This window comes from Aquarana catesbeiana, linkage group LG05, assembly GCF_042186555.1.
Source record: "Aquarana catesbeiana isolate 2022-GZ linkage group LG05, ASM4218655v1, whole genome shotgun sequence".
Taxonomy (NCBI): Eukaryota; Metazoa; Chordata; class Amphibia; order Anura; family Ranidae; genus Aquarana; species Aquarana catesbeiana.
The window spans coordinates 512925380-512943367 of NC_133328.1; the positions used below are offsets into that span (position 1 = coordinate 512925380).

Here is a 17988-nt window from a genome sequence, read left to right on the forward strand (position 1 = left end):
TAGACAAAAGCAGACAACAAAATCACCCCTAGTAGTTTTCTTCTATAGGATATCTGGACAGGATGTCAGCTATGTGTTGAAAAATATTGCCTCCCACTAGACCACCTTCATTCCACATATCTAGTTTGATCATTTTTTCAAATGTCGTTAAAAACTGTAACAAAAACACTTAATATCCATCACTTTATAGTTATGCTAAATAAATAATTCAGGCAATGAAATGTATTTCTGTCAACCCTAGGAAGTACAGAAAACATGAATGTAGGGTATTTAATTAAACTTTTAATGCCAAAGCCACGCAAATACCCTCACATTATTGTAAGATACAGAAAAAAGTAACTGAGCTAACTTGCAACTAATGAATAGAACACTTATCAGTTTCATTTTATAAGAAAACCCAGTCAAAACTGAAACTGTAATGTGATAACTGAATTCATCAAAATATGTCAGTTATAAACACTTTATGCAATGGTCTAAAACCCCTATAGGTTCATATGCATCACAAGAGAAGTACATTAGAAAAACAATTATCTTAAACAGTATTATAAATACAACACAATACAAATCATCTATCACACCTTCCAACACAAAAAAATAGCTGAAGGTTTATCAAAATTACATATTCCCCTTAATAACAGGCTAATAACATGTAAAAACAAAGCAGTATGTTATTTTGATTTGCTACAACTGCAAACTACTGACACAACTTCTTTTTAAATAACAAAATAATGGCTTTCGATGCACTGCACATCATTACATTCATACAAGTAACAGTACTCTATTGAATGTAGAAAAAAGGTTAAATGATTCTATTTCATCTTGATAGCTCAAATACACAGCTATAGTTCAACCATGAGAATCTATACAAAACCATTCTGTTCCATCAAATATTTACTTTAACCAAGCTACAATATAATGTAATTGTTCAAGATGTACATGCCAGCATCATTTAGCTTAATCCAAATGTTAATGCATGTTACCTTTACATGGCAGCAATTATAAGGGCTTGAAAAGGCCCAATATAGAATGGATATTTAGGACATGTCACTCAGGCACCAGCAAGTCATATACACAGATATAAGGAGGCATACAACAAGCAGAAGCTGTTCAAAGATTTAACAGAACTAAACTGTACACAGCCACTTTACACTATCAGCCAGAAGAAAAGCTAAAATGTAGCAAAGATTAAAATGTAACAAGCTCATTATGTGTCAAATAAATGAACTGAGCACTGTGACTCAACTTTCAAGAACTACACCAGATAAAGGATCTCTCTTCATTTGGTTTCATTTCAATTGATTTTACAGATTACAAAGCAACAATGAAAATTGTAATTGCATGTTTTAATGCAAATCTCTTTCTAAAAATAGCTTTTATTTCCAAAAGATGAGATATATTTAGATTCATCAGTTCTTATAAAGAATCTGATTAAGACAACACAAAAATGATTTATAAATTTGCAATATAAAGATGCCAACTAGTGATCAATTGTATTTTTACACATCGCATGAGCAGCAATACAGGAACATATGAGGACCATGAAGAACCACATTTTAAAGAAGTGGCTTTTTAAAAAAAAACACTATTGTCCTTCTAAGTATTGTGCATCACAAAATGAATATTTTAATTACTTGTTATTATTAACCTAATACTTGGCTAGCCTGTCCTATGAATTTCATAGTCAAAGATGATCATATTTACTGTTGTATTCTCTATATCTAAAAACCTCCCAAATTACTTTGCCTCATGACGGATTTCACAATCAATTTACTATGGGGCTGATTTACTAAAACTGGAGAGTGCAAAATCTGGTGCAGCTCTGCATAGAAACCAATCAGCTTCCAAGTTGTATTGGTAAACCTCAACTGAACAAGTTGAAGTTAGAAGCTGGTTGGCTACTATGCACAGCTGCACCAGAATTTTGCACTCTCCAGTTTTAGTAAATCAACCCCTCTATTGAATTATCACTCAAAAGATACTGCGCTAAAAGAATTAAAGGAGCTGCAAACATCACAATTTACATAAATTGTGCAAAAACAGATTAATAAACAAGTGCTGCACTAATAAGTAACAAAGTTGCATATATATGATAAATTAAAGTGCAAACATATGTTGTATAAAAGTTGAATTGCAACTGTACTGTTTGCCCTAACATTGTGCAGCTCTGCGCAAACTAAATTCTGTATAATAATGATAATAATAATATACCCACAATTCAAACTCAGTACATAACATGTTAGATGTCCACCCTTCTGCATGCATAGATTTTCTTAGAAAGAGATGCTGTCTAAGGCTCCATGCACACTGGGCTTAAAAAAACTCAATTTCCTTTGGCAGGAAAAAATGCTCATATAGAGCGTTTTTTGTACAACGTTTAGATGAGTTTAGGAGAATTTTGTGTTTTTTTTCCGACCGAAAGCTCCAATCAGGAACGCAAACCAGAAGGGTTTTTGTCTTGCCTTTAAACGTTGAGCTTAAAATATGCCTGTAGCCATCCTAATGTGCATGGACACATAGAACGTTAGCTTGTAGAACACAAAACTCCTGTAGTCACAGTGATTTTTAAGCCAGTGCACATGTAGCCCAATAATGATAATACTAATAATATAACCACAATTCAAACTCTGTACATAACATGTGTTAGATGTCCACCCTTCTGCATGCTTAGGTTGCCTTAGAAAGAGATGCTGTCTAAAGAAATGTGTACAGGAAACTAACACACATTCAGCTAGCTTTCTGCTGCTGCTGCTCATGTCACCAGTGTAGTGTTGCATAAGAATGAGCATTAGACATGGATCTTAGGGCTAGATAGTCATATTTCAACATTTTTACTTTGAAATCTTATCACTTTACATGTCTGACCACTTTCACATGTTCAGAACTATGGTGCCCATGCAGGAAGCTCCTACTACACCCAACAGCTTGACTATAGCAGAAAATACAACGGAGAATCCACAAAGCATTGGTTATGCAGCAAGGTTTTGATGGAAATGTACAAAGCCACTAAAGAATGAGCCCAGTGCAGGAGTTGGACAACGTGCTCCTGTCTTTTTAAAGCATCTCCTCTGCCCCCAGCCCCACGTGGATCACAGCATCAGCAGCAGCTCCATCTCCTTCCCATTGCACACAATGCAATATGCATGTTGCTGTATACTAAAGAAGGGGGGGGGGTAAATCAGCAGCAGGAACTGCTGGATCTCTTACAGCAGGTGAAGTGTATACAGTGCAACCCTAAATAAAAAAAAAACTAAAAAAAAGGACTGATGATGCCACATTAGTTGCCCCCCTTCATCAGCTCAGCACTATGAAGAACACAAGCTTGCAGCCTTTAGAAGAGCAATGCAATGGCTGAGTGTTCACAGCGGCGGGGGGTGGGGGGGGGAGGCAAGAGCTTGCTTTGCAAAGATAAGTTTTTTTTTTTAGCATGTAGAAAAGTGACAAGGAAGACAGTTCACATCACCTCCACAGCCACTTCTAAAAAGGCAGCCATGAATTGCTCTCACACACATCATGCCAGCTCCCCATCCACGTTGATTATGTTATTTTTTGTTTTGTTTTTTGTAGTTGTTTGTCTGTTTGTTTGTTTTTTTTCAATAATAAAGTAATAAAAGACAGAAAACATCAACACAGGCGCCTGCCCCGGACTCCTCGCCACCAGCCCCCATCTTCACTTTACAAAAACTTTTACAAACTTTTTATGAAAGGGAAAAAAATAGGAGAATGAGTGTAAAAAGCTGGCAGGGCTGCGGGGACGGAATGGTTAAGGAGGCAAGTTGGAAAAGCCGGGACCGTGCGATGCTGCGAAACACCGGGACCGATGGGCAAAGCTGGGATTTTTTAGGATTTTTTTTAGGATTTTTTTTTATATAGTTATGCCTTCTATTCTCCCTCCATTTTGGTTGTTTATGATACTGACAACAAGCTGTCCCAGGAACCCGTCCTCTGTGCCCGATCCGGCCATCGATGCAGGGAAAGAGGATGGGGGGGGCACATAACGATCGGTATGGGCACCCCCATCTTATAGAAAGGGGGGGGGCAGAAGGGGGGGGTCAGATCAGATAGGACCCTGCAGCCCCCCCTGTAAAGAAGGGCATGGAAATGCAGCAAGGAGCCCCGGATTAAGGATGAAAGGAGTGCAGGATGGATGGGGAGCCCCCCGGGGTGCCCCCCATGGAGATCGGGGCAGTGTGGGCAGATTGGGGATTTTATACTGATTATTTTCCCTTATTTTTTTGGTCTGCCTTTAATGTCTTCCCCTCCTCTCTCTCTCCCCCTCCTCCTCTCTGCAGCCTCCTGTCACTAGATTCACTGAAAGAAAGAAAAAGCTGCTCACAACTTCCATCCTGAGCTTCTCTCCGGGGTCCCAACTTGGGGTCCCAACATGGGGTCACCCCCCCTTGCCCCCCCCCACCACCAAGAATTACTTTGTCCCCCAAGATGCCACCATTTAATGCACCCCCTTCTGATTAAATGAATTTCCCCAAAAGTGCAACTCCCCCCCCCCCCAAGTGCCCCCCAGGACCCCCCCAGTCCAGTCCCGGCACAGGCGGAGAGGAGGGGGTGAAGTGCTAGAACTTTTTTTTTGCCCAGCTCTCTCCCTCTCCCCCCTCCTCCTCCTTCTCCCGTCCCCCCCCTCTCCCATAATTTAAATAACCCTGATTTTCTCCGCTTCAGAAGGGACTGCGCCAGCCCAAACCAGCCGCAAACTCACCGCGGGAGCCTTAACATCCTTCCTACGGTCGATTTTCGGGGTTTACGCGCCTTTCCGATTTTTTAATAATTTTTTTCCCATATTTTCGCCTGGACGCTGCGGGCCTGGAAATTGTTTGCTTTCCCCTCTCTCCAGCAGCCATTGTAGTGTATGCGCTGCGGAGCAGCCAAACTTGCCCCGGGAGACGCGCCCACCTCAAACGCCGCCCTGTTTTGCCGCTAAGCTCCGCCGCCTTGCCCGCGGTCCGCGGAGCCGCAGCCAATGGCCTAGGCGGTGCTGTCACCGGGCCGGCCGGGGATTGGCTGGAGGGCGCGCCAGTCTTTTTCGGAGCGCTGTTGTGGGGCGGGTCCAGGGCGGGGAGCAGGTTGGGGCGGGACGTAGAAGGATTGGCTGGCGGGGGTGACAGTCAGGAAAAGGTTGCTGGGGATTGGCTGAGGGACTTGTCAGTGTAGAAGGGGCGGGGGTTTGTTTAGCAGGTTAGAGTGCGCTACTACTTAAAGGGGAGCGAGGCGAGAAGTTGACGTATTTCGAATTGGAGTTTTCCGACTTGTGAGAGGGGGTTGTTATGACCTTCCCGGTCACAGGTATTGTCACCCCGCTGGCTCTTCCGCCCTTCCTTCTATTTGTCCGAGGCTGTGCTCCTCCACCGGCCACACACAGGCTTGTCATTGTCACCCCAGTGTGTGTGTGCAGCACATGTCCTCCTCCTGGGGGGGTCAGGGTCATGACTGCTGAGCTCCACTCACACGGTGTCTGCATGGCCTGGGCTGCTCTATGGGGTACACTGGGATGTGTGTGTGGGGGAGGGGGTCACCAGGTAGTCCTGTGCCTGAGGACACATGGAGGCTGCCATTACTGCCCTCCTTCCTGCTTCCTCCCTCACACTCCTGTCACTTCACCCTTCCTTATGATATTCTGACACACATCTCACTCCAGTCAGCTCCTAAGGCTGCTTTCATACTGCTCCAGTGCAAAAATGCATATGCGTTTTTGTGGCAGTGCGTTACATGTTTGCTGCAGTTTCCATTCATTTCAATGAAAAAGCGTGTTTTTATTTACTGCACCAAAAATGCGATAAGCAGGACTTTTATAAACATGACTGGTGTGAAGAGTTCCAAAGAATCCAAAGGGATGCATATGCGTTTTTGTTGTGGTGCGTTACATGTTTGCTGCAGTTTCCAATCATTTCATTGAAGAAGCGCGTTTTTATTTACTGCACCAAAAATGCTATAAGCAGGACTTTTAAAAACACGACTGACTGGTGTGAAGAGTTCAGTAGAATCCAAAGGGATGCATTATGTGTTTTTACTGCGTTTTAAACTAGAGCAGTGTGAAAATAGCCAAAAAAACACAGCAGACTGGTGTAAAAATGTACACAGGATTTAAAGGATATCCAAAGGTTTGTTTAAAAAACAAAACAAACATGTCATACTTACTTCCTCTGTGCAGTGGTTTTGCACAGAGCTGCCCTGATCCTCCTCCTCTTCTGGGGTCCTTCTGCGGACCTCCTGGCTCCTCCTGTTCATCAGATTTGGCGACCCGTGAGAATTTGTAACAGAGGTGAGGTTCCGTCGCCGCCATCTTGCTACACCCCACACTCCTCCACAGTAGGGATACAGTGAGACGGGGGCAAGCGCACATCTTGTTACACCCACCGGAGTTTTGCATTTCACACTTATTTTTTTACAGTAAACGGAGCTTATATGGTGAAATACAGTATTTAGAAATCCGATGGACTGTTTACATGTTGAATTATAAAATCAGAGGTGTTCAGTCAGATTTGCAAACCTGTGAGAGCAGCAGGTTTGCCGCTGCTTTTAAAATTGAACATCTAAACAGTCCGTCGGACTTCTAAATACTGTATTTGACCTTATAAGCTCAGTTTACTGTTAAAAGTAAGTGTGAAATGCAAAACTCCAGTGGGTGTAAGAAAATGTCCGCTCGCCGCCTTCTCACTATATCCTTACAGCGACGGAACGTTACTTCCATTACAAATTCTGACGGGTCGCCTAATCTGACTAAACACCCCGTTGGAGAGCCACTCTCCCTTGGGGCACTCGTGCGGGCGCGCTCCTCTGTCTTGCTGCTGCGTCCATTTACACAGACAGCAGGACTTGGCCCTGGCTCTTGCGTCATTGGATTTGATTGACAGCAGCGGGAGCCAATGGCTGTGCTGCTATCAATCTATCCAATCAGGACAGAGACACCACTGGAGCTGGTGTGCTCCTCCTCGTCGCTGGAAAGACCGGGTTCAGGTAAGTAAAAGGGGGGCTCGGGGGGGGGGGGGGGGCTGCTGCATCACAGTAGGTATTTCACCTTAATGCATAGAATGCATTGAGGGTTTACAACCCTTTAAAGGGAGGCATGATGCGTTTTTATCAACAACGGAGCAGTGTGAAAACAGCCAAAAAGCAACAGACCGGTGGAAAGAGTTCCATAAGATTTAGGGCCAGTTCACACCATAGAAACGCAGTCCAGAAGCTTTTCTGCATGCGTGTTTTTAAGGTGTTCCAGTGCGTTTTTGGTGTGTTTTTAATGCAGTCCAATGCACCCCCCCTTTTTTTTTTCTTAAAGGAGAAGTATAGCCAAAGCTCGTTTGTCTGTACTTCTCCTATGGTTCACAGGAGTGCAATTCATTTTTCACTCCTGTGACCCGTTTTCAGCAGACAGCGGGCTGAAGTTCACTCTCTGCTGACGTTACAGAAATCAGTCCAGGCACCGCGTCATCACGACGATAAAGTTTGGATCCGCCAGGTGCCTGGACTGACACCCCGCTCAGCCTCTCAGCGAGCCGCTGAGAGCCTGAGACGGCTGCTTCCCGCCCCTCCACAGCTTGGCTCCTCCAATGAGCGAAGAGAATGCAGAGCGGAGAGCCGCTGATTGACAGTCAGCAGCTCTCTGCTTGGGAAGCTGAGAGAACTGAGCCATTGGTGGTGTTTGATCGCTCGGTTCTCAGTGAAGAGGCGCTGGGGGACAGATGCAGCATCCACCTAGGTAAGTATGATTCTGGAAAATAAAACAAAAAACATACATCTCTTTTAAAGGAGAAGTATAGCCAAAGCTCGATTGGCTGGACTTCCCCTATGGATCACAGGAGCGCAGTTCGTTTTGCACTCCTATGACCCGTTTTCAGCAGATAGCGGGCTGAAGTCCGCTCTCTGCTGATGTCACAGGAATCAGTCCAGGCACCGCGTCATCTCAACAATGGAAGTCGGGATCCGCCAGGTGCCTGGACTGACACCCGTCTCAGCCTCTCAGCGAGCCATTGAGAGCCTGAGACGGCCGCTCCCCTCCGCAGCCCAGCGATCCAGTGAGCGAGAAGAGCGCTGGGCTGTGGAGGGGAAGAGCTGCTAATTGACAGTCGGCAGCTCTCTACTCGGGGAGTTGTCAGTGATCAGCGATGTTCGATCGATCGGTTCTCAGTGTAGAGGCTCCAGGGGACAGATGCAGCATTGGATCAATGCTGCATCCCCCTAGATAAGTATAATTGGGGGGCAAAATAAAAATCCTTTATTTCTCTTTTAAAGGGTAAATTCACCTTTACAGAAAATCACCAGAACTGGTGTCCCCATTGGAAGATTTACTCTCTACTACTGTTGTGGTGTCATCCTAAAATTTGTGATTTTCTTTCTCTTTTGCTCTGTGATAACGGTAAATAGGAAAAATAGAGGGTGAATCTTCCTAAAGGGCACAGACATCAATAAAATTTGATAGGAGTTCTAATCCCTCTCTCCAGAGCTTTTAGTTATATTTGAAGCCATTAGATGGGTAGGACAGTCAGACGTCATTGAATGAATAGGCATGCAATAGTAGAGCCCATGTGACACAGGTTCTTCTAAGGGTCCATTCAGATGTTTTCCAGTGAAGTGGATTGCAAGAACGTGCTTTTGCATGTTAGGCCCCGTTCACACGGGGTGGATCCGTCCAAACAGAATCCACATGCTCAGCGGGGGAGCTCTCCGCTGATCCCCGCTGAGTAGGCAGGTGACAGGTCCTGTCCACTGCGCTATGCAGAGCGGACAAGGACACATATAGTTACATAGTAGGCGAGGTTGAAAAAAAAGTCCATCAAGTCCAACCTATGTGTGATTATGTGTCAGTATTACATTGTATATCCCTGTATGTTGCGGTCATTAAGATGCTTATCTAATAGTTTCTTGAAGCTATCGATGCTTCCTGCTGAGACCACCACCTGTGGAAGGGAATTCCACATCCTTGCCGCTCTTACAGTAAAGAACCCTCTACGTAGTTTAAGGTTAAACCTAATTTCTTCTAATTTTAATGAGTGGCCACCAGTCTTGTTAAACTCTCTTCTGCGGAATAGTTTTATTTCTATTGTAGGGTCACCAGTACGGTATTTGTATATTGAAATCATATCCCCTCTCAAGCGTCTCTTCTCCAGAGAGAATAAGTTCAGTGCTCGTAACCTTTCCTCATAACTAAGATCCTCCAGACCCTTTATTAGCTTTGTTGCCCATCTTTGTACTCGCTCCATTTCCAGTACATCCTTCCTGAGGACTGGTGCCCAGAACTGGACAGCATACTCTAGGTGCGGCCGGACCAGAGTTTTGTAGAGTGGGAGAATTATCATTTTATCTCTGGAGTTGATCCCCTTTTTAATGCATGGCAATATTCTGTTTGCTTTGTTAGCAGCATCTTGGCATTGCATGCCATTGCTGAGCCTATCATCTACTAGGACCCCTGGGTCCTTTTCCATCCTAGATTCCCCCAGAGGTTCTCCCCCCAGTGTAAAGATTGCATTCATATTTTTGCCACCCAAATGCATTATTTTACATTTTCCTACATTGAACCTTATCTGCCATGTAGTTGCCCACCTCATTAATTTGTTCAGATCTTTTTGCAAGGTTTCCACATCCTGCGGAGAAGTTATTGCACTGCTTAGCTTAGTATCGTCTGCAAATACAGAGATTGAACTGTTTATCCCATCCTCCAGGTCGTTTATGAACAAATTAAATAGGATTGGTCCCAGCACAGAACCCTGGGGAACCCCACTACCCACCCCTGATCATTCTGAGTACTCCCCATTTATCACCACCCTCTGAACTCGCCCTTGTAGCCAGTTTTCAATCCATGTACTCACCCTATGGTCCATGCCAACGGACCTTATTTTGTACAGTAAACGTTTATGGGGAACTGTGTTGATTGCTTTTGCAAAATCCAGATACACCACGTCTACGGGCCTTCCTTTATCTAGATGGCAACTCACCTCCTCATAGAAGGTTAGTAGATTGGTTTAGCAAGAACGATTCTTCATGAATCCATGCTGATTACTGCTAATGATACCGTTCTCATTACTAAAATCTTGTATATAGTCCCTTATCATCCCCTCCAAGCGTTTACATACTATTGATGTTAGGCTAACTGGTCTGTAATTCCCAGGGATGTATTTGGGCCCTTTTTAAATATTGGTGCTACATTGGCTTTTTTCCAATCAGCTGGTACCATTCCAGTCAGTAGACTGTCTGTAAAAATTAGGAACAACGGTCTGGCAATCACTTGACTGAGTTCCCTAAGTACCCTCGGATGCAAGCCATCTGGTCCCGGTGATTTATTAATCTTAAGTTTCTCAAGTCTAATTTTAATTCTGTCCTTTGTTAACCATGGAGGTGCTTCCTGTGTTGTGTCATGAGGATAAACACTGCAGTTTTGGTTACTGAAGCCCCCCGATTCACTCGTGAAGACTGAGGAGAAGAATAAATTCAATACCTTCACCATCTCCCCATCCTTTGTAACCAGATGTCCTTCCTCATTCTTTATGGGGCCAATATGGTCTGTCCTCCCTTTTTTACTGTTTACATGCTTAAAGAATTTCTTGGGATTTTTTTTGCTCTCCTCCGCTATGTGTCTTTCATGTTCTATTTTAGCCGTCCTAATTGCACGCTTACATTTCTTGTTGCATTCTTTATAAAGTCTGAAAGCTGAGGATGATCCCTCAACCTTGTATTTTTTTGAAGGCCTTCTCCTTTGCTTTTATATGCATTTTTACATTGGAGTTAAGCCATCCAGGACTTTTGTTCGCTCTTTTAAATTTATTACCCAATGGGATACATTGGCTAATGCCCTTATTTAATATACTCTTAAAGCAAATCCATCTCTCCTCCGTATTCTTTGTTCCTAATATTTTATCCCAATCTATGCCTTTTAGCAAGGTTTGTAGTTTAGGGAAGTTGGCTCTTTTGAAATTCAGTGTCTTTGTATTCCCTTTATGTTTCCTATTTGTGTGATTTATACTGAAACTAATTGACCTCTCTATGGGGTAGTCAGATGAACACGGACTGCATGATTGTTCCATCTGATTGTCATCTGATCTGACCCGCTGGACGGATGGTGAATGTATCACCATACGTCTGTTTTCAGTGGATTTTGTCGGATTGGATGCCTGGCAGGTGTCAGCAGACACGTGTTCGCTGACATCCGCCTCCCCATAGAGGATAATGGGTGGTCCGATCGGGTCTGCCTGAAAAATGGACAGGCGGACCTGATTGGTCCAATCGTGTGAAAGGGGCCTTATGTGGTAGTGTCCATTCATTAACAATGGCACCCCAAAGCCCTTCTGACGCACATGTGAGATGGATGCTGCAATAAAAAAACGTTTCATGTCCTGTTCTGGTGCATTGACAGCCATTTTAATTGAAAGTTTCACTAAGGGCTAGTTTAAACCTGAATCACACAGGAGCGCGGTCTACGTTCCTGTGCAACTCGGTGCGCTGTGATTTCATTCATTTGAATGGGCTGAAATCATACTGGATCACTCCAAAAGTAATGCACACTGTATAAATAGAAAGCAATAGCCCAGCCACCACACACCTCGCCAGGCCCAAGCAGTTAGCAGGCAAAAACAGCCATTGTTCAGTTCATCCAGGCCATGCCCCCAACAATGGAGGAGTAATACATGCACTAGTTTTAAAAAGCGCACTGCAACCGGATCACATGGTACTGCAGAACAGATTGTAAGAATAAAGGAAGGGTGTATGGTTGATCGGTCCCCCCCACTCCATTCATATATTTCATTCCTAGAAGCTGTAGTATGGCTTCTATGTATGGTACAGCTAGATGGAACTCTACATTTGGTGGTGACTCTATTTTTTTAATATTTAAGATGTGCAAAAAAAGTGCATCCCTACCCTTTAGTGTTACAGTTTTGAGCACACATAACCACCTATGAATATTAAACCCCTTGTGACCGCTATATAACATAAGTCTAACTGTAAATCTCCTCTTGCCATGAGAACATTAAATTGCAGGAGAGTTCAACTGTGTGTGTTTTCATTTCCCAGACCTGTCATGTAGAAAAAATAGGTATAGAGTTATTGTCAAGTTAAGTGCTAAACTTGGCCTGGGCGTCTCTGCTTCAAAAAACTCTGGTAACAAAAAAGGTTAAAGAACCCAGGACTAATTGAAAACCTGGAAGCCTTTTTTAAAATTAGCCATTGAAATCCCTAAATATAACCAGTGGCATCTTTATCTTATTTACTGCAATAAGGAAGTGGCCAGCATGTCATTCAGGATCTGACCCTGTCCAAAAACGTCTCCCCCCCAGTACACGCTGACTGATCAGCAACTAATCTAATCTAATTTTTAAGAGTTGCATGGAAGAAACTTTTTTATTTTCTGTCTAAACCGTTTTCAACATGTGGAGTGTAAGAATGTATTGTGCCACACATGGTATCTAAGGATATAACCCATGCATGTGTGAATTGCAGAGACCTGAATTACCAACAGTTGTGAAGATATTTACAGCATTTCTCAAATGATTAAAATTATTATTTTAAGGGTCCGTTTTATGTATCAATAGTACTGAGTGTAATGCTTCCTAATTTTTTTTTTTAAAAGCTAACTCCACCAAACTGTTTTTGTTTTGTTTTTGTGTATTGAAAATAGTGGGGGAGGGTTAAATTAACTCTTATATTGTTTTTTGTTTTCTTGTTTTTGTAGTGTCTTTGTTATCATTTGGGAAATATCCCCTCACCATTTTGTCCTGGTGACAGGGGTCAGACAGACAGGTTTGTTGGGAAATCTAGCCACGTGGATCAGGACAGGCACTGCAATTGAAACACATTTATTACAGTGAGGGAAGGTAAGAGCCTCTGTGGTGACTATTTTCTGTGCTTTTCTGTCCTGGTGATCCCCACTCCTCCTCCTTTTTTATCTTGATGTGATAAGGACAGGAAATGCTAAAATTCCCCAGTGGAATCACAGGTAACAGTTAAAACCTGACTGTAGTTCAGAGTCTTCCTGACTTTTCAAAACTAAAGAGAAAAAAATGTCTGGAGTTGCACTTTTTTTTTCAGATACAGATTTTATGATTTTTTTTTTTTTTTATCCCTTTCCAACTTTATATAAAAAGCTGATAGCGTTTGTACTGTCCCCCTATTTAAAGGATAAGTTCACCTTTACAAAAAAAATTATAAATGCACATTTTTTTTTTTTTACAGGAAAAGAAATATGCTTTATTATTTTTTTTTTATTAGGAACCTGTAAAGCATTACACCCATGATCAGAAGATCATGGGAATAAAACCACAGTCGTGCAGACTGTCCGTATATCTGTCTGGCTGTACCTCTGATACGAGCAGGCAGTTACTCTGACAGTTCAGTTAACTACTTACAGCTCTCAACAGCTCCCTAGTAGTTCATTGAGAACTACAAACCAACAGCTGCAAAGGCTGTTGGTACTTGCAGTTTCCAATTCACAGAACTCTGTGAATGAATGATGCGGCCGGGTGCTCCCCTGCTTGCTGTCAAAACAGGGGATTGGAGGGGGGGGGGGGGGGCGGTGCGGTGCCAGCAGCACTGATCGTTCAGGAAAACCCAACAGGGTAGTTGTACGGAAGTCAAGCAATTGAATTATGTACAACCAGGGAGCCCATATATGGATCGAAATTCAGCCAGTCCCTGCTGAACTGGCTGGATTTCAATCCATGTATGGTTGGCTTTAGGCTCATGTGGCACCAGCAAATTTGAAGCAGCTGCAGAATTGTTGCAATGAATTGCAGTCAAGTGAGGTTTCGCTGTAATTCCAAGTGAATGGCTAACTTTGTGCAGGATATAGTGTTTGCTTTGGAATCTCCACTAGCTACCAATTTTATCCAGTCTGCTATTGACCATGCCTCATCAGTGATTTGTAGCTGCTTAAATAAGCACTGTAGTTAACTACAACAGAAATTATATAGCTAGCTACAGATTGCCAGAAGAAACCAGTAGACAGATTTGTAACTGCTACAAATCTTTGCTACAAAGTTGCTAGTGTCCTTAGCTCTGAACAGACTTCTTATGTGTCATTTAACACCGGGTTAAAGCGGGGGTCCACCTATCTATCGTTTTTTTTTTTTTTTTTTTTTTTTTAGTTCATTCACAAACTTTTCTTCTCAGCATTACATACTCACATATTGTGTGTAATATGTCCGCCTGTGTCAGATTTCGTCGGAAAGAATAACTTATATTATTCACTGCAGGCGGTTTCCATCTTCATTGTGGGCATTTGAAGCCCACAAGCATTTATTTCCTGGATGTGGTGAATGCTGTGCTCCCAGCATTCACCACTCTTTCCCGCACATGCTCAGTGGCATCCTGGGAAGCCTGAGACTAGCTCCCAGGAGACTGTGTGGAGTCTGGGAGAGGCTAGAAACACGCCTACTCCCACGGGAGGAGAACCAGGAAGTGCAAAGAAGAATAGAAAAATAAAAGGTAATTACTGCAATTTAATTTTTTTTAAACGGCATGTCAGCATCTAGGCAAGGAAGAGAATACATACAGATATTGTTCAAAATTTGGGTGGAACCCCGCTTTAAGTTCACATTAGGCCTGGGCATGCTTCATCTCATTAGTCAGTTGTGTAGTGTGAACGCTCAGAATTGTGCACAGGCTTGGTTAAGCATACTGTGCCCAGGACCCCTTAGAAGAGCTGGTTGGAGACACAGTTCACTTGGAGTCTAGTACAGTTTGCGTCAGTATGAGCACAATCTCCATGGATCATTGGGCAGGGAAGCAGGGATCAATGTGCTCTGGCTTGCAGAGGTGATAATGTACGTGTTCACAGGAACACTTCCTTTCAAGCATGGTGTGAAGGCAGACCATGGGGGGGGCAGTTGTACTCGTGCATGGTACAAATCAACTGTGTTCAGTATGAGTACACCATAAGTATCCATTAATAAATCTGAATAAATCCCATTGCTCAGGAGTCAGCTAGCATAAAAAGTACAACTGAAACATGGGTTTATGTCAGCCTTTCTGGACAGTGAAGCATATCTAAACCCAAAAACAAAAAATGTTATGTATTACAGCTTACCAGGCTTTAGATATGGTAGCTACATTCTTCTGATTCTGCTAGTAACAAACTTAAGCCAGCCATTCAGGAGGAACCGGCTGAGTTTCAAATCATATATGGGCAGGCTGAATGTAACCAAGTTGATTGATCAACTTGGGTACAACCAGCCTGCTGGATTTTACATGCAATTATTGCTAGCTGCTGTTATAGTCGCTAATAATAATCACCATGTTCTCCCAGTGGGGATGGCTTCTCCTGCCCCCCTGCTGGGAGAACACAATGGCTCTGTGGGAACCTGTGTTTGCAGGAAAGAAAAATCACTCTGTTTATGGTTGGCCTTACTGTCCTAGTATGACAACACTCCTTCACTATTCTTTATCAGGACCCCAGAAACAAGATAGGATCACTCCCCTCTCCTATTTGTAACATATAGGGGCATCGTCCTGTAGCCCTTAGCTGAAAACAACACTAATTGAGAGAGCACAGGAAGTTCACAAGATTTATGGCAAGATCAAAAGATATTTATAAAGCAGAACTAAAGTTCCACTGTTACTGTACATGCTTTGAGCAGACATGCTTTTTATTGCAGAATAGACCTGCAATGTCTCTTCTACAATAAACTGCATCTAGCTGCCTGCTCACAGCCAGCCGCGGACTGTAAACTGAGCTGCTCAGCTTACAGCAATCAGCCCGATCCCTGTGTGCTGGAGTGACTAGCTCCTGAGCATGCACGTTATCCTGCACCAGTCAATGAAGATGGCCGAAATCAGACACAGGAAAAGATGTTGGTGAGGGACCGTTGGAAATGTGATCTTTAAAGAAGTTGTAAACCTCTGAAAAAATTTCCCAAAAAAAAACAAACCTGCAAGACAAAGGCATAATGAGCTAGTATGCATCGCATACTGGCTCATTATAAAATACCTACCTTAGAGCGATGCACGGTCACATGTCTGACGTCTTTCCCGGAGTTACTTCCGGGATCGCGGGCTCCGGCGTTGTGATTGGCCAGAGCCGCAATGACATCACTCTTGCGCATGCGCGCAGATACCGCTGGCCACGGCACGGGTCCTGAAGAAACAGCACGAGTGGGCCGTTCCTTCGGTGCACATGCACCGATGATGTCGGTGGCAGCGTATATAGTAAATATCTCTTAAATGGTGCAAGTTTAGGAGATAGTTACAGTACCTACAGGTAAACCTTACTATAGGCTTACCTGTAGGTACAATTAAAAAGGAAAATCGGCAAACAGTAGATAGTATACACTGCTCAAAAAAATTAAAGGAACACTTTTCAATCAGAGCAAATCAAATCAAATCAATTAAACTCCTGGGATATTGATCTGGTCAGTTAAGTAGCAGATGGGGTTGTTGATTAGTTTCAGCTGCTTTGGTGTTATTGAAATTAAAGTGGTTGTAAACCACTTTAAACTATAGGCAAGCCTATAATTAGGCTTACCTGTAGCTGCACTGGATATCTCCTAAACCTGCACGGTTTAGGAGATATCCCTGTATTTGCATGTGCCGACGTCATCGGCACATGCACACTTAAGCCAACTGAAGCAATGGCACGTACGTGCCGTTGCTTCAGTTGTACTGTGCTGTTCTCTGCGAGTCCCGCGCACATGCACGGGAGTGGCATCATCGCGGTTCTGGCCAATCACAGCGCCAGAGCCGCGATACCCGGAAGTAACCCCCGGGAGAGATGTCGCCGGCTGGAGGGGGAGACGAGGATGGCTGCGGGGGCTTCGTTCTCCGGTAAGTAATTCATAATGAGCTAGTATGCTATGCATACTAGCTCATTATGCCTTTATCTTGCAGGTATTTTTTTGCAATTGTTAAAGGTTTACAACCACTTTAACAAGTGCACTAGATGAGCAATGAGACGACCTCCAAAACAAGAATGGTTTTGTAGGTGGAGGCCACTGATTTATTTTTATTTTTTTCCCTACTCGTCTTTTCTGACTGTTTTTCACTAGTTTTGCATTTGGCTAGGGTCAGTGTCACTACTGCTATCGTGTGGAAATACCTGAACCCTATAGAATTTACACAGGCAGTCCCAACTCCTCAAGGATGGCACATCAATACGTGCCATTGCCAAAAGGTTTGCTGTGTCTCCCAGCACAGTCTCAAGAGCATGGAGAAGATTCCAGGAGACAGGCAATTACTCTAGGAGAGCTGGAAAGGGCCTTAGAAGATCCTTAATCCATCAGCAGGACCGGTATGTGCTCCTTTGTGCAAGGAGGAACAGGATGAGCACTGCCAGAGTCCTACAAAATGACCTTCAGCAGGCCACTGGTGTCAATGTTTCTAACCAAACAATCAGAAACCCATTTCATGAGGGTGGCTTGCGGGCCGAGGTCCTCTATTGGGCCCTGTGCTCACTGCCCGGCACTGTGGAGCTCGATTGGCATTTGCCATTGAGCACCAGAATTGGCAGGTCCACCATTGGCATCCTGTGCTTTTCACAGATGAGAGCAGGCTCACCCTGAGCACATGTGACAGACATGGGAGGGGGGGGCCCGTGGAACACAGAATCCCTTGGGGTGGTTGGGAAAACCTTTTTTTCAGCTGCCCATGAACCTCCTATTCTAAGTCACCCTGTGTCTCTAATATATATATACACACACATAAAACATTCCAGCGTGGCTGTACAGTGTGTCCGATTAGTACAGATCAGCCTGGATTTCTTGGTCACCTTGTGACCTTGTGCCTCTATTAGAGACACAGGGTGACTTAGACATAGGAGGTGCATGGGGAGCTGAAACAAGGTTTTCCCAACCACCCCAAGGGATTCTGGGTTCCACGGCCCCCTGCCCAAAGTGACTCTGTTACATCTCTCCCCTTTCCACAGAAGACTAACACAGGAGGCGACCCTAGATGGGTTGACTCCGTAGTTAGTCAGTAGTTCCAGTCCCCCAATGCCGGTATCCACACAGTACCCCAAATTGTCCCAAACAGAGCATTATTCACCCAGCCAACCTCTGCCTCTCT

At 43.8% G+C, this 17988-nt stretch overlaps 2 protein-coding genes across 6 annotated transcripts in view; one reads left to right on the forward strand and one right to left on the reverse strand.

Moving 5' to 3' along the window:
* PLAG1 (PLAG1 zinc finger) overlaps positions 1 to 4936 on the reverse strand; it is a 97265-nt gene extending 92329 nt beyond the window's left edge. For all 4 annotated transcript variants that reach the window (XM_073631650.1, XM_073631647.1, XM_073631649.1 and 1 more), the window contains exon 1: positions 4712 to 4936. The gene's annotated coding sequence lies outside the window, so the exon portion shown is untranslated. The remainder of the gene's footprint in view (positions 1 to 4711) is intronic.
* Positions 4937 to 5137: 201 nt separating this feature from the next.
* The window catches only part of CHCHD7 (coiled-coil-helix-coiled-coil-helix domain containing 7), a 47121-nt gene continuing 34270 nt past the window's right edge, over positions 5138 to 17988 (forward strand). The window contains exons 1-2 of one of the 2 annotated variants that reach the window (XM_073631651.1): positions 5138 to 5295; positions 12668 to 12809. The gene's annotated coding sequence lies outside the window, so the exon portion shown is untranslated. The remainder of the gene's footprint in view (positions 5296 to 12667; positions 12810 to 17988) is intronic. The other variant, XM_073631652.1, reaches the window with a different exon arrangement.